The sequence below is a fragment of the Silurus aristotelis genome (genome assembly GCF_946808225.1).
Source record: "Silurus aristotelis genome assembly, chromosome: 5".
NCBI classification, from domain to species: Eukaryota; Metazoa; Chordata; class Actinopteri; order Siluriformes; family Siluridae; genus Silurus; species Silurus aristotelis.
This window is the reverse complement of record NC_139578.1, coordinates 9,085,330-9,111,367: the sequence shown is the minus strand read 5'-3', so window position 1 is coordinate 9,111,367 and position 26,038 is coordinate 9,085,330.

The window sequence follows — 26,038 nt, the reverse complement described above, 5'->3', positions numbered from 1 at the left end:
TGGGGGACTTGAGTGTTGTGTTTCCAAGATCACTTTGAGCCTCTTGTATTAATTGTAGCATCCCCTCCCTTTGTATGCAAGCGGACTGCAAATTAGGTCTATATTTTATAACACAAACACAAACTATTGAAAAAAAATCCTCTGGTGCGAAACCCTTGGTTTGCTTTATGTTCTATGAAATCTCAAAATAAAGTGTCAGGATAGATGGCTGAACAGAAAAAACCTTGCATGAAGTAAAGCATCCTGTGTTTTTTTTTTTTTTTTTTTAAAGGTTTTCTTAGCATTAACCAGTAACACACCATTGTTTCAAATAAGTGTTACTATACACATGTAGAAGAAATCATTAAAATTGCTAATTATTTTGTCACATTTCAAAAGTGATGCATGGTAATTGATAATAAATTAAGAGGAACCATCAATTCTGCCTGACCTGATGTAGACCAATAAAGCTCAAACTGAAAACAGCGATTATTATTATTATTATTAGCATTATTATTAGCATTCTTTCCGTTATGTATTTGTCCTGTATCATATAATTATTATCATATTATTATTATATATTAGTTTTCCTCAAATTTACCATTGCCCTGCATGTTTTAATGCTTTTTCTACCTCCAACCCACCAGCTCATTCAATAAAGCATAAACTAGGTTGAACTCAGTTAGACAGACGAGGGAAACATCTAAATATACTGGACAGTGGTACTCCATGGCCAGGTTTGCAAAACTTAGTCTAAGTTTAGCAGCCTGTCTTAGTTTGTGTGTCCATGTGAGCATCCTCCTGAAAAATAAGTAAACACAAAATATTACAAAAGTATTGGGACACCTGACTTTCCCAGCCATATGTGGTTCATTCCCAAACTGTTATCACAAAGCTGAAGGCACACAAGGAGTCTTTAGATTCAGTATCACAAACTTTTCACTTTCCTTGAACTAGGAGACCCAAACCTGTTCCAGCATGACGATGTCCCTGTGCACAAAGCAAACTCCATAAAAAATATAGTTTACATAAAGTGGAGTGGAAGATCTTAAGTGACCCGCTATAGAGCTCTGACTTCAAACGTATTGAACATATTCAGGATTAATTGAAACACTGACTGCACCCCAGGCCTCCTTGTCGTAAATCAGTACCTGACATTACTAACACCCTTGTGGCTCAATAAACACAACTCTTCACAACCACATTTCAAGATCTAGTGGAACATCCTCCCAAAAGAGTGGAGGGACATATAAGAGCAAATTTGGACTAAATGTGGAATGCAATGCTCAGAAAGCACATACCATGGCATGGTGTGTGCAAACTTTAAGCAATACAGTGTACATGTGAATAAGTGTGAGAATGTGTTTTATTTGTTTATTTTTTATTAGCCTTGTTAATGTATTCTGATATTATAAGACAAGTAGCAGAGTCAGCATTAATTTGCTGTGATTTGCTGAGGTGAAGTCAAATAAAATTAGCGTTAAGTCAAGTCAAGCTATTTTTATTTCATTTTAGCATTAAACATGGTCAAAAAGCCACTTTTACAGAAATCCGGATGTAGATGTACATTCCAATTCCTAATAAACAGCCAGAGACAACAGTAATGGTGACGAGATAAACTGAGGACAGTAACAGATTTTAAGGGATTGTATCGACTGGATAGTATAATTATTACACTTTTGCCAAAGTTAAACTTTATCTGTAGTCATTCACAGAGAGCATGTGTCCTGTTTTTTTTGCCATGGCTCTGTTCAGGAAAAGTTTTATCACTGCATGAAAAAGGTCTCTGAATGGTCCTAATTTTTCCAAGGTGTGCCAGTGTTGCTGATGCTTCTAAACAATACTTGCAAAGCGAACTCTTATGTAGGAACATTTTAGCTTGCTCAGTTCAGTTTTCCCATCTGTTCAGCGATCCTATGGCATTCATAAGACAATACATGCAAGTGCACTCAAAGGAATTGTACAAATTTGACAAGATCCAGATGGCAACTCTTTCTAAAATGATGCATAATGTTTGTATGTGACTGTTTTTCAAATCCATTTATGTATAATCTTTAAAGCTACTGTATTTTGGAAACTTAAGGTACAATTGTTGGAAGCGGCTTGTTCTCTAAACAGACAGAGAGGAAATGATATTACGGATTTTTAGAACGTTGTGTTCTATGTCAAGAAAATCACCTTGAGGCACTTGAGGCACTCGTTTATTTGAGCCAATTGTTCCTTCTCATGGCACAGAGTTCATTTATTGTAAAATAATTCTCTCGATTGTTTTGCACATTCAAATTCCTACTTAAACTAGTTTTGTGAAATGATGGTAGAGTTCTCTTTCTCTGCCACACACACACACACACACACACACACACGCACACACGCACACACACACACACACAAAAACCATTAGTTTTTGTGTAAAAAAAAAAAATTAATAAATGATCATTTCCTCATTGGAAATTTGATTTAATTGGAAAGTCAACCTAACACACACACACTTCCACACGCTCACACAAACCGAACACATTGCAGAAAACCCACCGAAAAGCCTACCTCTTTCGGAAAAAAATTGAGAAGATGAAGAGTGCTGGGGAGACATCACACCCACACACCGAACCTCTCTTGCCTTTTCTCTCTCTTTTTCTCTCTTAAGAGGGGCATAATAACTCAAGTCACCAAGTCAATTAAGACAGCACCCTGTTCGACCCTGCTGACTTTAATAAAATACCCAGTACATAAAATCCAATCTGTTTGACAGACAGATGAACTTACAGATGAATAGATTTCACTGTTGTTCTTTATAGTGCTTGGGGATAGTGCAGACAGAAATCAATTCCATGATATAGTCTACTCATATTTTACTTGTTATCAGTAGACAGGTTTAATCAAAAACTCAATACAAGAGTGACTGCTGTTTCAGACTCTAGGTTTCTTATTTAGTTTAACTCATTTAGTACTGGTAAACTTGTCAAATGCAAGACTAATATCCTTCATTTTCTTTACTTCCATATACAAAGAAGCAGCTGAAAACTGTTGCTTATTTTAATATGTCCAGTCTCTTTAAGGGCAGTCCAGAATATACGATTCCACAAACCTTTGTGGTTTAGAGGACTGCAAATCCCAGTTTTCAGTAAACCAACATCTCTCAAAGCATGTTTATTAACTGCAGTAAACACTGCACATGAAGTCTGAAGTAAAGAAGACTAGGCTGGGAATGAGAGGAGTTTATGGCGGTGCTAACCAATAAATTTCATTTTGCCACTTCACAGCTATTGATTGGCAATTTTGCACCCAAGTGTCCGGCTGGATGATGTTACTACGGAAAGCCTTAATGGGCAAACTCAGAGTTATCATCGGGTTAACATTTAACCACTAAGGATTTTACAGACTGACAGAACTATGACCAAAAAACACAAGCAATTTCCATGCATGCACCATCAGAATCTATGCCTTATGCTGCTAAATATATACAAAATCCTTTAATTTTCAATTTAACTCATTTCAGTTCATTCTGTCACACCTTCCATCCCATCATAGTATTCAAATTGGTATTTAGTACACTATTGCTTTCTTGCTTGACATTCCACTTGTGGCTTGATCAACTGCTTACATCTTGATATTTCTCAATTGACCTTGGTACCTAGTGGACTGGGTAATAAATACATGAAGCAGTTTCAGGACCCAACATCAAACATTCTTGGTCAAAACCTTATCATGGAATTCATGGAAATGACCTTTACCTGTATTTGTTTGATTATTCTCTTCTATTCTATTCGTTTCAGGTTTGACCGCACTGCCCGGTGCGTGTTTCTGTTTTTATAAGACAAGAATGCTAGAATCTTGCTAAAATGGTCGGAATGCAGCTGGATAATGAAAGAAATGATAGAGAACAGTTCTTTATTTAAGCTTTATTCATGTTTATATACAGGTATTGTCTTATTAGGCTATTAACTCATCAAAGTCTTTCTTGTCAAGATTTTGTCTCACTTCCCTCATAGAAAAAAGCCATTTTCCAAAACATATTATCTAGGCTTCTATCCCAAGACCAGCACAATGAAAAACTGCCCTCTAAGAAATCCACCAAACCTGATAAAATATGGCATTAATCCCTGTTAGGAAAATTTAAATTTGGACTGCATGAAGGACAGCCTAGCTCTAATACTGTGTGAGATTGTAGAATCCAATCCGAAACACACCACAACAAAGAATTTGTCAGTGTTCCTCTGCCAGGAACACTGGGTGAAAGGTATGGAAATTCTTTCTTTCTTTCTCTTTCAATCAATCAATCAATCAATCAATCAATCAATCATTTCTACATCTACCACTAGGACTATTATACTAACTAAAGCAGTGGAATAAACAACAATAATACCAGGACTATTCTCTACTTCTAATTGTTTTTATTTGCTAAGTAGTTGTTGATAAGTTTGCCATTTTCATCAGTTGATATTTTTGCCAGTTATCATTATTGTCATTATTAAATGTGTTGAAAGTTACATTAGCCAGCCATAGTTCAACCTATGACTTTGTTTATTGGAGTAAAAAAATCAATTGGAAAAGTGGTGATTGGTAAACATCCATGTGCTGATGCCATGCAGTGTGATTTGCTCCTGGCAAAGTATAATACTGAATATTTAAACCAGAACCTCAAAAAATAGAGTGTATGTTGTGTTTTTATTGTGATGTCTGATTAAAGACTAATTTACAATCAGTGCTACAATCTGATACACCATAAATAATTTCAACAGTAAAGACTGATGCATCTGGATGCTTTAGAAAAGCTGTCAAGGACAAAGCTGAGAAGATTTTTTGGTAAGTCTCCTTGGAAACAGCAGGTTTTATGTAGATAAATCAAATCCTTGGAATTATTGAATTTTATCCGATAAAAGATAGAAAAATCTGATAATTCCAAGTACTGGAAATGTCAGTAACATGGTAAGTATGGTATTATTTAGTGTATGTTGTTCTCTTTTCTCTCACCTCCAAAAGACATACCATTAAATTGATTGGCAAATCTAAATTGACCACTTGTTTCGAAAGAGTGTGTATCATTGTCACCACAGATAATCATGGACAATTCCTCCACCCCCTTTAATTCTTTTTATTTGTTGTCTGCTTTACTACCTTTGTTAATTCTGCACATTCTTGGTTAAAAAATGTTTACTTTTTACACTGTGTATGTTTTACCACCATGGCCATTTTCATTCCTTTGCCTAGCATTAGCCTAGCCTTTAGATTGCACTAGTTTTGTTTCCAGTTTTTGTTTATTTTGGTCAAATCATTATAGAGTGGCAGGAGATCTCATTGTCACCCTTCCTCCTTGCCCTGTAGTGATTGTCACTCTGCTTACCAGCCTAAATTATAACTTTTTTGCTCACTCTGCCCTGCTAAGAATGTCACACGACCTTAAGATGCTCCTAATCTGCTCCGCTTAGGTTACTGATCCACCACCATACCCTGGTGACGATTTCATCCACCCACCCAAGACACTGATCTGCACCAAGGTTCTTTGAGGATGGCACAGCCATCCCTGCTCCTCAGAGGATGCACAGCTGAAGATGCTGCTCCACTCCCCTGCCCTGATGAAGATCTTGCCCCACCTTCCTGCTTGCTAAGGTCTCTTTATTTGGTTAAGGACATAACTCTGTCTCCTCATTTGGTTGAGGACATCACTCTGCCTCCTTGCTTGGATGAGGAGGTTACAACACACACTATTATTGCTTTACCATCTGGGTTTCGCAAGGTCGTCTTTCCGATCTCAGGCCTTGCAATGGCTGTTGCCATGTGGCCTTGTTGTGCTCATCATCCCCAGAGCCGGCCTTGTCATAATCATCACCCCACCACCTTAAGCCTTTATATGAGTGGTGATTTACTAAGGGGTCCGTGCCCTTCTAATTGTGTAGGCATTTTGGAAATTAGGTCTCACTTTAAGAGTTTGTCTTTGTCACAGCCACCATGAACATTCCAGAAGACACCTTTTATAACACCCCCACAAAACTTTAAAAGAACTTAACCATACTCAATCCAATCGAGACAAGCTAGAATACAAATTCCTCAAGAAAACAATCTTATATCAAGAGCAGACATGAATCCAAAAATAAACAAATGGAAGCCAAGACAACTGCTTGAACAAAACTACACACATTTAAAAGCTATTAAAATGGCAGAGGCTGTGGCCTCTTGAGATAAAAGGCAGGAAAATGATATGAGTACCAAATGTGTTGTAATATTATTCATAGAAATTGTTGTGCTCCTAGAGCCAACTTATTAGAATTGCAATGCTTAATTGTAGTTCTGAACCCGCTAGGGTTTTAACGCTTTGAACGTTCCTTGAGGGTACAACCATCTTACAGTTTTTATTATTTGCTTTGGAGCGTTTCTTAGAACTACTTGTTTAACCTCTACAACATTTAGTCACTTGTGCACACCATAAAAACATTTCTTGCTGCTTCAAACAAAATGCTTTGGTACATTAATTTAATCAATTGTGTACAATTGTTCCCTACATTATCATTTGTTTGTCATGTTGATCAAAATATATTATACTAATTTCACCAAAATAGTCTTAACTTCCAAAACATTTAGACATCATCTAATTGCATAGTCATTGAATGCAAAATGGTTAAACCCGTTGTCATCATCCGTCATCTAAAATTTCTATTAAATTCTGTTTTTGTAAATATGACTTTAGTTAATGAATTGTGCAGATGAATCTTTAATGTCACTAATGAAGGTGAGTGTATGGCATCAGATCAACCAATGATCAACTAGTTCTCTAAAACAGGTCAAAGGTGAATCTTGTGAACCTTCAATTGGAGAATGTATACAGACAAAGCAAAATATAGAATTACAATTTTCCAAAATGGATGAATAAAGACATGAGCGAACACTAGTACAGTTAAGTAAAATTGTGAATCCTGTCCTCTCTCTTGCAATCAATATAAATCAAATATGCAATCAAATAAATACGTTTGTGCTGTTAAAATTCATAGATATCATAAAGAACAAATTCAGCCTCATGTTTTTTCAATCAATATAATCCAAACCATAGTTTATATCAGGAAATACTGAAACTGTGCACCATATTACTGACAACATGGATAAACATTTTGACGATCTTGTTTGTAAACAATGACAAAAGGACTTGTTATTTCGATGGCAATTATATGTTTATTGACACAAATACTTTTGAGAGACGAACCGGCAATTTTTAGAAAAGTACAGGCTTTTGAAAGAAATCCAATGTGTTTTACTGTTTGCATAAATTGTTTTGAGAACGCACTTACTGGTTTGCAAATCTTCTTCTTCTTCTTTCGGCTGCTCCCATTAGGGGTCGCCACAGCGGATCATCCGTCTCCATACCACCCTGTCCTCTACATCTGCCTCTTTCACACCAACTACCTGCATGTCTTCCCTCACCACATCCTTGAACCTCCTCCTTGGCCTTCCTCTTTTCCTCCTACCTGGTGGCTCCATTTTCAGCATTTTTCTACCAATATAATTCATGTCCCTTTTCTGCACATGTCCAAACCATCTCAATCTCGCCTCCCTCACCTTGTCACCAAAACATCCTACATGTGCTGTCCCTCTAATAAACTCATTTCTAATCTTGTCCATCCTCGTCACTCCCAACGAAAACCTTAACATCTTTAGCTCCGCTACCTCCAGCTCCACCTCCTGTCTTTTACTCAATGCCACTGTCTCTAATCCATACAACATCGCAGGTCTCACCACAGACCTATAAACTTTCCCTTTCATTCTTGCAGATACTCTACTATCACAAATCACTCCTGTCACTCTTCTCCACCCACTCCACCCTGCCTGCACTCTTTTCTTTACTTCTCTAACACACTCTCCATTACTTTGCACTGTTGACCCCAGGTACCTGAACTCATCCACCTCTTCTCCCTGCAACCGCATCACTCCACTGCCCTCCCTCTCATTCACACACATGTACTCTGTCTTACTCCTACTGACTTTCATTCCCCTTCTCTCAAGCGCATATCTCCACCTCTCCAGGCTCTTCTCAACCTGCTCTCTACTCTCACCACAAATCACAAAATCATCTGCAAACATCATAGTCCAGGGAGACTCCTGTCTGACCTCGTCCGTCAACCTGTCCATCACCACTGCAAACAGGAAAGGGCTCAGGGCCGATCCTTGATGCAGTCCAACCTTCACCCTGAACCAGTCTGTCATACCTACTGCACACTTCACTGCCGTCACACTGTCCTCATACATGTCCTGCACCACCCTCACATACTTCTCTGACACACCTGACTTCCTCATACAATACCACAACTCCTCTCTCGGCACCCTGTCGTAGGCTTTCTCGAAATCCACAAATACACAATGCAGCTCCTTCTGTCCTTCTCTATACTTCTCCATCAACATCCTCAAAGCAAATAAGGCATCTGTGGTGCTCTTCCTCGGCATGAAACCATACTGTTGCTCACAGATGGTCACCTCTTCTCTCAGCCTGGCTTTCACTACTCTTTCCCATAACTTCATGGTGTGACTAATCAACTTAATTCCCCTGTAGTTACTGCAGGTCTGCACATCTCCCTTATGTTTAAAGATCGGTACCAGCACACTCCTTCTCCATTCCTCAGGCATCCTCTCCCCTTCCAGAATCCTGTTAAACAATCTGGTTAAAAACTCCACTGCCATCTCTCCTAAACATCTCCACGCTTCTACCGGTATGTCATCTGGTCCAACCGACTTTCCATTCTTCATCCTCCTAATCGCTGCTCTCACTTCCTCCTTACTAATCCTATCTACATCCTGCTTCACCAACTCCAACGCCACATCCTCCAACCTTCTCTCTCTCTGATTTTCCTCATTCATCAGCTGCTCAAAATACTCCCTCCATCTTCTCAACACACTCTCCTCATTAGTCAACACATTTCCCTCTCCATCCTTTATTGCTCTAACTTGCAGTACATCCTTCCCAGCTCGGTCCCTCTGCCTGGCCAATCGGTATAAATCCTTTTCTCCTTCCTTAGTGTCCAACCTCTTATACAGTTCCTCATATGCCCTTTCCTTGGCTTTCGCCACATCCTTTTTTACCTGCTGCCGCATCTCCTTGTACTCCTGCCTACTTTTCTCATCACTCTGTCGATTCCACTTCTGTTTTGCCAACCTCTTTCCCCTAATGCTCTCCTGCACTTCCTCATTCCACCACCACGTCTCCTTGTCTTCCTTTCTATTTCCAGATGTCACACCAAGTACTTTTCTAGCTGCCTCCCTTATTACTCCTGCAGTAGTTGCCCAATCATCCGGCACCTCTTCACCACCACCAAGCCCCTGTCTGACCTCTTCCCTGAACCTCACACTACACTCTTCCTCCTTCAGTTTCCACTATCTTATTCTTCTTTCAATCCTTACTTTCCTCCTCTTCTTCTTTGCCTCCAAAACCATCCTACAGACCACCATCCGATGCTGTCTAGAGACACTGTCCCCCGCCAACACCTTACAGTCTCCAATCTCCTTCAGGTTGCATCTCCTACACAGAAGATAATCCACCTGTGTGCACCTTCCTCCACTCTTATACGTCACCCTATGATCCTCCTTCTTCTTAAAATACGTGTTCACCACTGCCATTTCCATCCTTTTAGCAAAATCTACCACCATCTGCCCTTCCACATTCCTCTCCTTAAAACCATACCTACCCATCACCCCCTCATCACCTCTGTTCCCTTCACCTACATGCCCATTAAAGTCTGCCCCAATCACCAATCGTTCTTTCCTAGGTACCCACCATCTACCACTTCATCTAATTCACTCCAGAATCTTTTTTTCTCCTCCATCTCACAGCCAACTTGTGGAGCATAGGCACTGATGACATTTATCATCATCCCTTCAACCTCCACCTTCACGATCATCACCCTATCAGAAACTCTCTTCACCTCCACTACACTCTTACTGTACTCTTCCTTCAGAATCACCCCTACACCATTTCTCTTTCCATCCACACCATGATAAAACAGTTTAAACCCACCTCCAATGTTCCTGGCCTTACTCCCTTTCCACTTGGTCTCCTGAACACACAGCATATCTACCTTTCTCCTCTCCATCATCGCAGCTACCTCTCTCCCTTTACCCGTCATAGTACCAACATTTAAAGTACCAACCCGAACCTCTACTCTCCTACACTGCTCCTTTTCCTGCCGTCTCTGTAGACGTCTTCCTCCTCTCCTTCTCCTCCTTCGGCCAACAGTAGCCCAATTTCCACCGGTACCCTGTTGGCTAACGATACCTGTGGCGGTCGTTGTTAACCCGGGCCTCGACCGATCCGGTTTGAAATTTTCATTTGTGATCCGCATATTTGATTTGGCACGTTTTACGCTGGATGCCCTTCCTAACGCAACCCTCCCCATTTACCCGGGCTTGGGACCGGCACTAAGAGTGCACTGGCTTGTGCCCCCCTAATGGCTGGGTTGGTTTGCAAATATTAAGGATAATTTGAGAAATGCTCCAAAGCAACTGAGAAAAACTGTAATGCATTGCCACATTGCAATAGACACTTAACTACAGGCAAAAGCAGTCCACTTAATACTCCACAAACTCATCACTATGACCTAATAGGTTATTTGAAATCCCCATATGCCCTAATGGGTAATTTTAACAGTCACTATACCCTACAGTATGTGAAGCAGCCACTAAAAACACTAAAGGCAAATCTATAGGAAAACCTTTAAAGGGAAACCCCTTCCTGTTATTAAATAACAACTCAAACCAATATATGCGTCTCGGATATGAGAAATACTCTGCACTTGATTCAAAACCGAGAGCAAAAAATGTTATAATTCTAGTGAGGCCCAAAAAAAAAAGATCAGGCTCTTTAATGATACTCAACAACATAGAATCTAAACCAAATTCAATATATGTACAGCCCAAGATCAAAGAGACATCAGTGCAACAAAGAAACAAAACTGCAGGCAATCTGTATCAATAACAACACTAAATACACCAACAAAGAAGTTTTGGTACCTGTAAGATGAAGAAAAGCGTAGAAAGCAATCCACAAATAGATCATATCAAACATCAAGGGACTTACCATGAAACACGAAATAGCAAAAAAGATGCATAAAACATTAAACATCCCAAGGCAGAGCTGCATCCATGAATTTTGTGTGAAGCATGAAATTTGTGTACAGCAAGAAATGACCTAAGTTCTATTAAGTGGAGGAGCTACTGAACTCTATAAAGATGTCATATGAAACTGCAGAGAAAGCAAATAACACAAAACGGACACATACCATTTTAAAAGACTTGTGCCAAATAAGTTTTACAAGATGTTTGGCTTTTTTCTACTCTTTTTTTCCAACATTTGTTTTTGGAAATAATTAATAACTAATTAATATTTATGTCTGGGTCAGCTCTACCCTATTATGCTTCCCTCTCAAGGGGGAAATGGTAAATAGCATAATAAAAAATAAAAATAAAGGTGGTCACACAAATTCTACACAATGAGCCAGAGCTGCCCATACATTAATTGATATGATGCAAGGCCGGGGCCAGATTATACTGTCAGGGTTTGTGACTGAAAGGAGGACCCAAATGCAGGATGCAACAGGGGTATTGTATAAATAGTTTTTAATAAGTAAAGAGACAGAGGGAAAAACACAGTCCAAAAATCTAAGAGCCAAAACTAAGTCTGAAAAAACAAATAAAATCCTGCTAACAAAAACAAAAAAAAGGTTCAGACTGTACATCATTACTGCAACTATACAAGACAGTGGTCCAATTCCAATTATAGAATAATAGGAGTATAGTTTATAGTTCTGACAGAAAATCAAGTTGTTTCATTCACATCCTGGACATTGTGCACTATCAATGACTGCTACCTGCCTTGTGGGCATATAGGATCTCTCTAGTTCAGATCCTATATGTTGAAGCAAACAAACAATGAGTTATAGACACTTGGAACTGTCTCTCCAGTAAACAACAAAGCTAAAGACCAAACAATAAAATCCAGCCTGTTCACTATTTTTTTTTCCTCTCCAACAACTAGATTTGTACGAGGCCAGACCAAAGTACATTTGTTCCTTTGGGCTACATGTCAGAGCCTATTTAGATAACCTGGATGTTAATCTCAACAGCTTAACTTTAACATATTTCTGCTGTATTGCCCCAAGGGCTATATAAAACAAACAAACAAACAAAATGGATCACCTTTGACTTGTCTTACAATAAAAAGACAATACCCGTTCGGTACCAGCAGCAGTTCCTCAACATAAGCAACAGCTTTCTTCCTTAGAATTATGTATATGTGACATCAGCAGTTGGACAGCGATAAAAAAAATTTTTTCTTTACAGATTAGGTCCACACTTTGCTTTAAGCCCTGGAATAAATTGAACATACAAAATAATATTTTAATTCGTAAGGGTTCTGCCTATGAGCAGTGCAATCGGTTAACCTGCATTACTTCACAACAACTGAACAATATGTTCACAACTTATATTGAACCACACTGTTATTTTTGCTGTGAAGAGAGATACTGTGGGCTCTCTGTAATAAGCAGGCTGAAAAAGCTGCTAAAAATGCTTATGAAATAAGAATCAGTGAGGGCCCTATTACGCCATCCCAATAAAGAACAATGTTGAACTCCTTAAAAGCATTAGAAGAAAGTGGTAAGTGAAAAATGAAAACAATGAGGATACCAAACCGCATGAAATCAATCCTGACTCTTTTCATGCAAGGATCAGCCTGTGTACACAAGATGCCGACTAGGTCACTTAAGACTTACACGTTTTTATAAAAGGGTAAGGATGCACCTTAATGCCAGTTATTCAGAACTTTGATTCATAAACACATTTAATTGAACTGTTCTGATTGTAATGTCATCTGCCCAAGGTATTATTAAGGTCTTTTAAGTAGATTTTTTCAAGATAGAGTTTTCAGCCTAAATTAATATGAAACGAATTAATTTGTATGCTCACTGTTTTCAAATTCAAATATTTTAAAACTTTTATTGGTTTAATTTGTTTGATATATTCTTATATATTTATATAGTTAAAAGCAAGAGATGCTGCTTTTAAATCTGGCAACGCAAAGGACTACAACAGAGCCAGGGTCAACCTGAAATGAGGCATCAGGAGAGCCAAGCTCACATTCAAGCTCCACAAGAGCACTTCCACAATTCTGACACCAGACACATGTGGAAACACATCCAGACCTTTACAGAAATAGCAAAAATACTACAAATCGACAGCTCGATCCCAACCAACCAGCAGTGCATTCGTACCGGATGAAATCAATCACTTTTTTGCTCCTTTGGATCAATGCATAGGACATTTCACCTCAACCACTGACTCTTCTACTGCTCACCATTCACTCTCACTCTCCACAATAAACGTTTATTCAGTGTTTAGCAGAGTGGATGCATGCAAGGCAGCTGGGAAGACTGAATCTGCAATAGGTAAGCAGCTTGGTGTGAAGAAGTCAACTGTGGAAGCAATTATTAAAAAATGGAAGCCATACAAGACCACTTATAATCTCCCTCGATTTGGGGCTCCACGCAAGATCTCACCCCGTGGGGTCAAAATGATCACAAGAACGGTGAGCAAAAATCCCAGAACCACAATGGGGGGCCTAGTGAATGACCTGCAGAGAGCTGGGACCAAAGGAAAAAAGTAACACTACGCCGCTAGGGACTCAAATCCTGCAGAGCCAGACGTGTCCCCCTGCTTACGCCAGTACATGTCTGGGCCCGTCTGAAGTTTGCTAGAGAGCATTTGGATGATCCAAAAGAGGATTGGGAGAATGTCATATGGTCAGATGAAACCAAAATAGAACCTTTTGGTAAAAACTCAACTTGTTGAGTTTGAAGGAGAAAGAATGCCGAGTTGCATCCAAAGAACACCATACCTACTGTAAAGCATGGGGGTGGAAACATCATGTTATGGGGCTGTTTTCTGCATAGGGACCAGGACGTTGTATATAACAAAGTATTGAGATGAACTTTTGTTATTGACCAAATACTTATTTTTCACCATAATTTGCAAATAAATTCTTTAAAAATCAAACAATGTAATTTTCTGGATTTTTTTTTCTCATTTTGTCTCTCATAGTTGGAGTGTACCTATAATGAAAATTACAGGCCTCTCTCATCTTTATAAGTGTATGGTTGCTACTTTTTGCACTTCTGGTAGATGCCAAACTGAATTTCGTTGCTGTGTATAGTACCCTATAATATGCAATGACAATAAAGTTTTATCTATCTATATTTATCATTTGTGTTAATTTATTCATTTGCCAATTGAAATTTTCAACCTTTTTTTTATGTAAATGTACATTTATGGAATTTGGCAAATGCCCTTATACACTTACATTTATCATGTACTGGTACAGTGTGGTTGAATATGTATTCAACTATTCAACATCATTTTATTTGATCATTTGCTGTTCCAATGCAACAATTCACTGTCAGAAATGGCTAGCAGGAAGGACCCAAAAGCAGGACGCCACCAGAAAAACACAGGCAGGAAATAAACTTTTGAACACTCAGTCGCGGCACTCACAGGGTTAATCTACAAACAAGAAAGCCAGGGTTCCGGTGCTGCCGGCTGCAAGATGGCGCTGAACCGGAAGCATCAACTGGCTGACTCTACCCCCACTCCAGGCAGCTCCAGATGGCCCACCAGGTTGCAAATGGACATTCGGTGCAACCCAGATGAGAATGGGTTCCCTCTTGAGTCTGGTTCCTCTCAAGGTTTCTTCCTTATGCCATCTCGGGGAGTTTTTCCCTTGCCACAGTTGCTCATCAGGGACAAACTTACTTACAAAAAAAATATTTACTTTTAAATAACCACATTATCTGTGTAAAGCTGCTTTGAGACAATGTTCATTGTTAAAAGCGCTATACAAATAAAAATGAATTGAATTGAGGGTCCAGGATATGGCAGGCAGGTACCTAGGAGCGTTCCACCGGGCCGTAACCCTCCCAGTCCACCAAATATTAAAGGCCTCTTCCCCAAAATCTGGAGTGTAAGAGACGGCGCACGGAAAAGACAGTGTCCCCTTCGACGAACCGGCAGGTGGAGGGGGTCTGGTGAACTGTACCAGAGAGCATGCTTGGACAGGTCGGAGGCGGGAGACATGGAAGGTCGGGTGGATGCTTAAGTATCCGGGGAGCTTAAGACGTACTGCCGCGGGGTTTATGACCTTGTAAATGGGGAATGGACCCATGAAACAAGGGGGAAGCTTCTTGCACATGGCCTTGAGGGGTAGGTCACGAGTAGAAAGTCAGACCTTCAGGCTAATCCGATATTGAGGGGCAGGTCAGCATTTGGTGCGGAGGACGGATGGAACGGAGGTCTCGGGCTCTTGGGTGGAGAACAGTGGTGGTTGGTAGCTGAACACGACCTGAAAGTGCGAGAGGCCTGTGGTGGAAAGAGTATTATGAGCATAGACAGCCCAAAGAAGTTTCTACAATTATTGAGCGCAGAGAATACAGAAGCGAGTTCCTGGTTAAGTCTTTCAGTTTGGCCATTGGACTGAGGATGAACCCGAAGGAGAGGCTAAAGGAAATCCCCAGGAGATGGCAGAATTCCTTCCAAAAATGGGCAGAGAACTGGGGGGCCCCGATCGGACACAATGTCCCAAGATAAACCATGCAGTTGAAAGATGTGTTTGAGCAGGAGTTGGGCTGGAATGAACTGACCCATCTTAGAAAACCTATCGACCACTGTGAGCATGCAGCCGGCATGGTTACACGCGCGGCAGGCAGCCACAAATTCGCAAAGGGACAGGTTGGCCGACAGTGGCCCGCTGGACCTTCTTTTTGATTTTTAGATTGAGTGCACAGACGGTAAAAGTGGAAGGGAGTATGGAATCAGGCGGCGGACCTTTCTCTTCAGGGGAGTGCAAGCGGGACAAGGCGTCAGGTTTCCTATTTCAAGACCCTGGCTGGTAGGACAGGGAGAAGTTAAACCACTCAAAGAACAGTCCTTAAATGTGCTTGATGTGGGGTTAGGCGATTGTTTGTCCGCAGATATTCCAAATTCCGATGATCGGTCCAGACGAGGAATGGAACTTCAGACCCCTCCAGCCAGTAATGCCACTTCTCAAGGGCCAACTTGATAGCCAAGAGCTCTTACTCTCCAACAGGGTAGTTCTGTTCAGCTGGACTAAGACAACGAGAAAATTAAGCGCACGGGTGAAGGCAGTTGTCCTGGGCACCTCTCTGGGAGAGAATGGCACCTGCCTCCAGATCAGAGGCGTCCACCTCCACCACGAATTGGTAGATTGGATTCGGAAGATCCAGGACTGGTGGTGGGTTGGGCGTGACTGCTGCTGATAGAGTTTCGAGGCGTTGAATGAGCTGCTGAAGACCCAAAGTTATTTCCTGGAGTCGTTGCTCATGGGTGGCGGAGCCCTGGACCAGGGCATTAAGGGTGGCCTGGGGCCTGCGGGTGCAAGATGGTGCTGAACCGGAAGTGGACGTTGCGACCGTGGAAATGATTAGGCGACTGGCTGACATTCACATTCAATTTTGACCAGGCTTTTACATTACCTCTAGAAATCTACAGAGATAAAGACTCATAATATGACAATTCATAAAAAGCTACAAGCAACAAGATGGCTGCCCTTATACCAATAGCACTGGTTAGTGATATTTGGCAACTTCTAAATGTTCCTGTCGAAACCACATTAACAAGAGTTGAAAAGAGTTCCTCACAAGATTTCTGATCAGAGAGTAAAAAATTTAGTCATAAGACAATGGACCAACTGCATGGACCAGTTGGCCTTCATGCACTTCATCACAATTGCCTTCATGCACATTCGATAATGAAAGACTACATTATTAAAGAATAATGTTGACACACACAGACACACAGACACACACATTTCCCCACTTGTGAGGTCCACCTTATTTTTGTACCGTTTTGGGGTCCACCCTTTCCAAAGTTCTATAAATCTAAAAAAACAAATCAGGCATGACCAAATTTAATTTAGAATCACAAATATCACTTGAATTTATTAAAATTCTTAACTTTTTCAAAAAAGGATTTTAGCCACTTGTGGGGCTCGGTTTCTAGCGTAGCATCCTTGCGAGGTCCACTTTTACACACACGCATATTTCTACTTTTTATAGCTTAACAAGGACAAAAGTTTTTATCTGGAGATAATAATGGTTTCTATGTTTTGAACTTAGTAATAATTTCAAAACTGAATCAGAAATTTCCATTGTTCTCTCTACACACTGTTCTTGAGCTAATCTGAAGGCCACATGAATTTTAAAGGACTTTAGTCATTGACTCTGCAGAAAGTTGGCGACTTCTCCACACAGTGTGACTCAACATGCACTGACCCCGTACTGTGATTTAACCTGGCCAACCACTTTGTGGCCGAGTTGCTTTCACGTTAGTATAATACCACTAACAGTTAACCAAAGAATATTTAGTAGTGAGAATAATCATCAATACACTTAGTGCACAGGTGGCATCCGGTCACAGTACCATTTCACTGAGCTACTGAGAGCGACCCCGTTCTTTCATAAATGTTTGTAAAAGCAGTCTTAATACTTAGGAACACCTAAAATCATTGATTTGTAGGGGTGTCCTAAAACATTAGGCAGAAAGCATGTATTTATATTTAGAAAAGGGCAGTTCCTGATTATTCACCTTCAGACAATGTGCATACAGTTTCACAACAAAAACAGTTTTAAGAACAACCCTGAGAAAACATGAGAACAACCCTGAGAAACACCATTAACACAGTTTATTTTGACAAAACTTGGTGTAAAAATCACTGGTGTAAAAATTCACCTCCAGAGCACATTACAGTTCATATTCTTCATCATGGTGTTGAGTCAGAGCTTACTCTTTTAGAATATCCATACTGGATTCACCAGAGTTTAAATAATCCACAATGGAAACCCCTCTGACAGTAATAACCTGAGTAACAAAGCAAATAACAAATAAAACACACTACAAGCTGAAAGTAATGATGCAAGTAAATATATCCAAAAGATACAACATTACCTGTGTTGTACTATCGTGTGTGTTTGAATAGTGATTGGAATTCTCAGGCTCTTAGACCACAGGAGAAGCCCGCTTGTTTGTCACCTGAAATACAACAAAAATACTAAAAATGAATCATACGCTAAAAATAATCATGAATGTGGATTTATGCAAAGTAAGCTCATGCTAAAACATTTCTAAAACAGCAAATAATAAAGCCAAGTGCATGTCATGGGTTTTTCTAGAAGTCTCATGTCTTCTATAACATGTGGGGGACTGCAATCAATCTTATCTTAGATACCCTTCTAAAACAACCACCAGGTCATAATGTGTACAATTATGTGTGTAATAAGTCAGGTTTTGATACTGAAAACTGTTACCTAAATTATATAAAATTACTTAGTGAGGTCCAGTCGGAAGGGCCCCATAAAATACAAGACAAGAAACCAGTGTGTGTGTGTGTGTGTGTGTAAATACAATTCAAACAACAAAACCTAGAAATGAGTTTGGGCGGGCCCCACAAGGGCAACACTAGAAACGTACATGTGTAAAGATGCCTAGACATAAGAGGGATGGACTAAAATAGTGTTAGTCAGGTAACTTTACTTTTCAGAGTAGGTCACTGGGTATTGAAGTCAAAATACTAAAATGAACAACTTTCTGTCTTGGTTATGTGATTACATAGTGTACCAGTCCACATATATAGCGATGACAGTCCCTACATTATTCCATTACCTGTGCGTTAGCATCATGATTATGTGTATTTTGTTGGGAACTCTGATCAGGGAACATCTCATACTCTGCTGCCATGGGACAGGCCTGCTCATTTGCTGCCTGAAATACAGAACAAAAGTATGAGCAAGCAATTCATTCTTAGAAAATCATAAAAGTGGAGATATACAATAACATGTGGGAGGCTGCAATCAATCTCATCTTAGATACCTGTCTAAAACAATAAGTCAGGTTTTGATACTGAAAACTGTTGCCTAAATGATATAAAATTACTTAAAGTGAGGTCCAGTCGGGAGGGCCCCATAAAACACAAGACAAGAAACTAGTGCGTGTGTGTGTGTGTGTGTGTAAATACAATTCAAACAACAAAAACTAGAAAGGAGTTTGGGTGGGCCCCACAAGGGCAACACTAGAAACGTACATGTGTAAAGATGCCCAGACATAAGAGGGATGGACCAACATGGTGTTTGTCAGGTTAAATACACTTCCCAGTGACCTACTCTGAAAAGTGAAGTAGAACAAAAGTATGAGCAAGCAACTCATTCTTAGAAAATATAGGAGATGAGTTAGAAACTAGAAACGTACATGTGCAAGGATGCCTAGACATAAGAGGGATGGACTAAAAACACCAAATGACTCTCCTTGACTGATAGCCGACTCACCTTTATGTACTTTACGTAAATTAATTGTACTAAGAAATGCACTATATTATGCTGCCTCTCAAAGAGCCCAACATTGTTGAGAGAGCCCAACAATTCAAAGATTGTTGTGAAAATTTATGAATTATTTTGTTGACAAAATCACATCAGTGAGACAGGACCTCATAGGACAGGTACCTAAGAGCACTATGGCTCCTTTGCGTTCAGCTGTTTTTTAATATTTTGAACCCGTTTCTCTCTCCACTCTTTCTGACATTGTTTTATCCTTAAGGCCAACATCATCTCCTCTAGATGTAGTACTGACAAGACTACTAAAAGAGGTTTTCAGTTGCTCGGGTCTCTGCCTTTTAGCCTTTTTTAATGATTATCTTAGGTTGAGGTATGTGCCAGATGCTTTTAAACACGCTCTTGTCACTCCACTCTATAAAAAAAAACCATATTGACCCTTCTGTTTTAGCTAATCTCGGACCCATTTCACACTTACTCTTCCTTTCTGAAATACTAGAGAAACTTGTATTTTCATCAATTATAACCAATTTTAAATAAAAATTCAATTCTGGATAAATTTCAATCTGGTTTCAAAACCGACATAGCACAGAGTCTGCCCTGAAAGATTCACAATGATATATAATGCTCACAAGAGATAGTGGCTGCCCAGTTGTGTTGATCCTTTTGGATGTTACCGCAGCCTTTGACACCATAGATCAGACCTGGGCAAACTACGTCCCGCGGGCCACATCCGGCCCTTTGTACGTCCCTGTCCGGCCCGCGTGAGGCCAATCATAAATTACAGAATGCACCGAAAATTCGGCCACCGAAGATTTTCGGCCGAAATGCCTAAATCACCGAAACAACACGGCAGAAACACAATTGTAATGACGCAATAAAAAAGCGCAGCCAGCACACGGTTATCTGGATAAGAGCCAACATGTCTGCGGTGTGCGGAGAGCGATTTGCAAAACATGCAATGCTAAAATTTCAAGAGGGGGTGTATCTGCAAATAGTTTCTCCAAATCGGGTTTAATTTATCACCTGAAATGCAAACATCCCGATTGCCATTCTAAATATGAGAAGAACGCTGCTCAGAAAAGTAGTCAATCCGAGCATGCGCATGAGTCTGTAGTGGACGTTTTTGAAAAGGCAGGAAAGTTTTCCAGTGATGGTGCCAAGGCAAAAGGCATAACACAAAAAATGATGGAATTCATTGCCTTAGATCAGTGGTCTCTAGTGACTCGACGGGTTGATCTTTAAAACATTCCCCATGGATCCCGAAAATAATAATAATTATAATATAATATTATTTATTACACGGTTTTTCTTAATGCTGTAGATTAGAACCTTTCATTCACTTGAATGGGCTTCCAAACGTTCGGCGGTCAATTATTTTCGTTTAACAGACCCGTTGCTAATAATAATTGACCGCTGCCTGTCTGTCAATACTATGCATGGTAACAAATAAATAACAATAATTTATAATAAATAAAACACTTTTGTAATTGATTTATTCTTTAAATTGCAAATGCATTGATTTTAGTGAGGTTAATACTTATTTATAGCCATAAATGCAATGGTTCTAAAAATTGACAATCTTTTCTTTTGGTGTTTCGGTTCTGGCCTTGGTTTCCTCATTTTTGGTTTTTGGTTTCGGCCAAGAATTTTTATTTCGGTGCATCCCTAAAATATTATCGTTCGTGTGGCCCTCTGACAGAATTCAGGTTTCTCATGTGGCCCCTTGTAAAAATTAATTGCCCACCCCTGCCATAGATCATAAGATTCTCATCTCTCGGCTAAACAACCTGTTTAGAATTTGAGGTACAGTGTTTGATTGGTTCATGTATTACATGTTAAATAGTAGTTTTCTGTGAGATGGGGTGGCATCTTATCCTCGAGTGTCCCTCAACTCTATTTGGTTTTATCTGTTTTCGTTATTACTAGTTACTTTTTTCTTTTATGATATTGCAATATTTTACTACTTTTATGTTAACTCAAATTTTATCACTATTTTGCACATTGCCTTTTTCACTTTGTTCAGCACCTAGGCTCTACCTGCTAGTTGTTAGGTGCTATATAAATAAAGATTAAATTGAAATTGAATTGAAACATCACTGTACCTTTATTGACTAATGAATTTTTTCCATTAGCCATAGCTTGTCCATCGATGACCTTCTGCATAATGTTGCATCATCAATAGGCTGCATCCTGGTCTTCCTTTTTTACATTATGGCTCTGTAAAAATATTTGTAAATTATTACACATATTAAAGCCTGCATGAAAAACTACATTAAAACCCAGATTTGATATAATAACTGAATTTTTTAATGTGTGCAATGAATGAAGTGAACACAATTTCAAAAATAACTATGAACTATTACCAATATAGCAAGGTTTGGCATTATCTAAGTGTATGTAACTGTGCAATCATGTTACTCTACTGACATTATGATCTAATTTATAAACAATTCAGTCTGTTAGTACAGTGGAACCCGGTTATCTCGCCCTCGGTTACCTCGACAACCCTATTAAGTCGACGTTTTGGAAGTGGAACCGCCAAATTCTCGCTTTTTCTAACCCTGAAACCCTGATATCTCGAGCACAAGGGGGGAAAAATTTGCCATTTAACGTCGGTTATCTCGGTGCAGCCGCAGAAGAACTTGCGAAAGTGGCTGAAAAATCAAGCCTTACAGCTGCTACAGGTGTTGTATTGTATACTGGTGAATCTCTGCTGTTAGTTAGTGCACATATAGCCTTTTGTTGTTAAATGTTATGCGATGAACGGGAGGCGAAAGCCGCGCTTGGTGGCGCGAAAAGTGGGATGAGCAAAAGCATAGAATGAACACCGGCAGGATCGGGGGGGAATCCGCGGTGCGCTTTGGGAAGAAAAGCGCAGCCGTTGAGAGAGTGCCGGTGGGAAGACACGTACCGGGATACACATGAGCGATAACAACGACCGCAGTGAACCAACATATACCAACAATAACGGACAGTGAGAGTGTGGAAGTTTAGATAGGAGCTGGTGATGATGCTGAACGAGCACCATATGTGCGCGATTGAAGCCGGGAGCTTCAGAGAAAGCGGCCGAGAAAGCACCTGACACGCCGAAGGGGGCCGGAGGGGGCCGGAGGGGGCGTGGCAGGTGGATTCCTGACAGATAAACATGTACTGTATGTATTTTTATAGCATGCCTTCATCCAACAAATCGTGGCAACGCTGTTGTGTAAAAAAAAACCTTTAAAAACACGTGCATGCACATTCTCATTTATTAACGCACATCATGTACATAAAGAAATTTCAAGCACGATAATATACTGCCGCCATTTTGATTTTCGTTTATCTCGATCATCGGTTACCTCGATGCTTTTTGGCGACCCCCTAGGACATCGACATAACCGGGTTCCACTGTAGTTGGGTATTTTAATGTGGTGTTGGCGGGTAAGGGTAGTGAAGTAGTGGAGTGAAGCTTTTGTTAAAGCTTTTGTTAAATTACTAGTTACTGTTAACTAGCTCCAACCCTCACCAAAACACAAGATCAATATCATCCACATAGTATCACTAAATGTTTCAGACTTTTTGAATTAGGAAGTACCATTTAACTTGGTATGAAAAATGTCACTACCGTCACACACGCAAAATGCTTTTCTAATCAGAAGCCATAGTTGAACTCTAAAGTCTGGCTCCTGTTGAAAGCAAGAGATGCTGCCTTTAAATCTGGCAACGTAGAGGACTACAACAGAGCCAGGGCCAACCTGAAAAGAGGCATTAAGAGAGCCAAGCTCACATTCAAACTCCACATAGGAGAGCACTTCCACAACTCTGACCCCAGACGCATGTGGAAAGGCATCCAGATCATCACAGACTACAAACCTACAGCTCAACCAACCCGCAGTGCCTTCCAACCGGACGGACTCGATTACTATTTTGCTCATTTCGATCAAGGCATAGGACATTTCACCTCAACCACTGATTCTTCTATTGCTTACAGCCCACTTTCACTCTCAACAACGGATGTCTATTCAGTGTTTAGCAGAGTGGATGCACACAAGGCAGCTGGCCCGGATGGCATACCGGGACATGTTCTCAGAGCATGCGCTGGTTTTCACCCACATTTTTAACCTGTCACTGGCCCAAGCCACGGTTCCTACAAGACCACTACCATCATACCAGTGCCTAAGCACTCAGCTGCCATATGCCTGAATGACTTTCGCCCAGTTGCACTCACCCCCATCACTATGAAGTGCTTTGAGAAACTGGTCCTGAATCACCTCACTGTGAGCCTACCACCTACACTGGACCCATACCAGTTTGCCTATCGCCCGAACAGGTCAACAGAGGATGCAGTTTCCACATCTCCTCATTCAGCCCTCAACCATCAGGATAAAAGCAACACCTACTTTAGAATGCTGTTTATTGACTTTAGCGCTGCGTTCAATACAGTCCTCTCCACTGTACTGATCACTAAGATCAGTGAACTGGGTATCTGCACCTCCACATGCAGATGGATTCTGGACTTTCTCACCAACAGACCTCAATCTGTTAGGTTGGGCAACCAGGTATCCTCAACCCTCATTCAGAACACTAGCATCCCACAAGGCTGTATACTGAGCCCACTTCTCTATTTCCTCCCTAACTTCAACCACGATTGTGCTTCTCTTTATAATTCCAACATCTTCAATCTGGTGCAGATGACACCACCGTGGTCGGCCAGATCGACAACAACGACGAATCGGCCTACAGGGAAGAGATCCGAAGCCTGACAGCATGATGTGCCACCAACAACCTGACCCTCAATGCCTTCAAAAGACTAAAGAGCTCATTGTGGACTTTCAGAAAACCAACAGCAGGAGACATCTACCAGTCAACATCAATGGAACTGAGGTAAAGCGAGTCTCCAGGTTTAGGTTTCTGGGAGGATCTGTCCTAGCACCAGAACACTTTAGCTCTGGTTAAGAAAGCACAACAACGCCTGTACTTCTTTAGAAGTCTCTTTGAGACTTCTAAAGAAGTACAGGCGTTGTTGTGCTTATCTGTCCCCAGGGATTTTAACGAGTTTTTACCGCTGTATCACCAGAAGCATCCTGATCAACTCCATCAGTGTATGGTACGGAGGCTCCACTGTGTGTGAACGTAAAGCTCTGCAAAGGGTGGTCAAAATCGCCCAACGCATCACTGGCACCCAACTACTGGCCTTTGAACACCTTCACTACAGCAGATGTCTGCCCAAAGCTCACATCATCAAAGACTCTTCAGATCCCAGTCACAAACTGTTTAACCTCCTTCCATATAGAAGAAGATACAGGAACATACACACCAGAACCAGCAGGTTCAGGACCAGCTTTTTTCCATTCACCATCACACTACTGAACTCTACACTACACTGTTAGATCACTAAAAAACAAAACACTGTATATAACCTCTGTACTATACATGTACATATTACATATCTTTTTTTTACTCCCCATTACATCGGCTCTATTCTTTATCTATATGTATCTTTATATCCCTACTGTACATTCTGCCCAACATTTCACATTCAAGTATGTGAATATAATGTGTTTATATATATATATACATACACACAGTACAGACCAAAAGTTTGGACACACCTTCTTATTCAAAGAGTTTTCTTTATTTTCATGACTATGAAAATTGTAGATTCACACTGAAGGCATCAAAACTATGAATTAACACATGTGGAATTATATATGGAATTATATACATTACAAAAAAGTGTGAAACAACTGAAAAATGTCATATTCTAGGTTCTTCAAAGTAGCCACCTTTTGCTTTGATTACTGCTTTGCACACTCTTGGCATTCTCTTGATGAGCTTTAAGAGGTAGTCACCTGAAATGGTCTTCCAACAGTCTTGAAGGAGTTCCCCGAGAGATGCTTGGCACTTGTTGGCCCTTTTGCCTTCACTCTGCGGTCCAGCTCACCCCTGAACCATCTCGATTGGGTTCAGGTCCGGTGACTGTGGAGGCCAGGTCATCTGGCGCAGCACCCCATTACTCTCCTTCTTGGTCAAATAGCCCTTGATGCCTTCAGTGTGACTCTACAATTTTCATAGTCATGAAAATAAAGAAAACTCTTTAAATGAGAAGGTGTGTCCAAACTTTTGGTCTGTACTGTGTGTGTGTGTGTGTGTGTGTGTGTGTGTGTGTGTGTGTGTGTGTGTGTGTGTATACACACACACACACACACACACACACACACACACACACACACACATATATACATATACACATACATACATTATATTTATATAGAGAGACTTATATAGACTTGTTTATTCAGCTTGCACATTTCTTAAATGCCATATTATAACCTTCCACTTCTGCACATTTCCTCTTCAATGCCGTTTCCTCTTCTGAGAGTTTAAATGGACTTTCAATTAAGCATTCAGAGCCATAAATTAAATAAGTTTCAAAAATAAATAAATGCATCTTTTATTTAAAAATATGTTAAACTCTGGCTAGCACTAGCTAGCATGTTAGCGCTAACTAGCGTTAGCAGACGCTAGCTAGCCAAATAGCTAACCTCAACATTGGGTCTCTATGTAGCGTGTAGCCTGTTTATAAACTGGCAGTTTATTAATATACTAGTAAAAATGATTGTGTTATAGCTGTAAGGTCACTGGCTACATAGTGAGAATAAATATATAATGAAATGAACAATGTTAAATTAAACTTACCTCTTTATAAATCCTTCAGC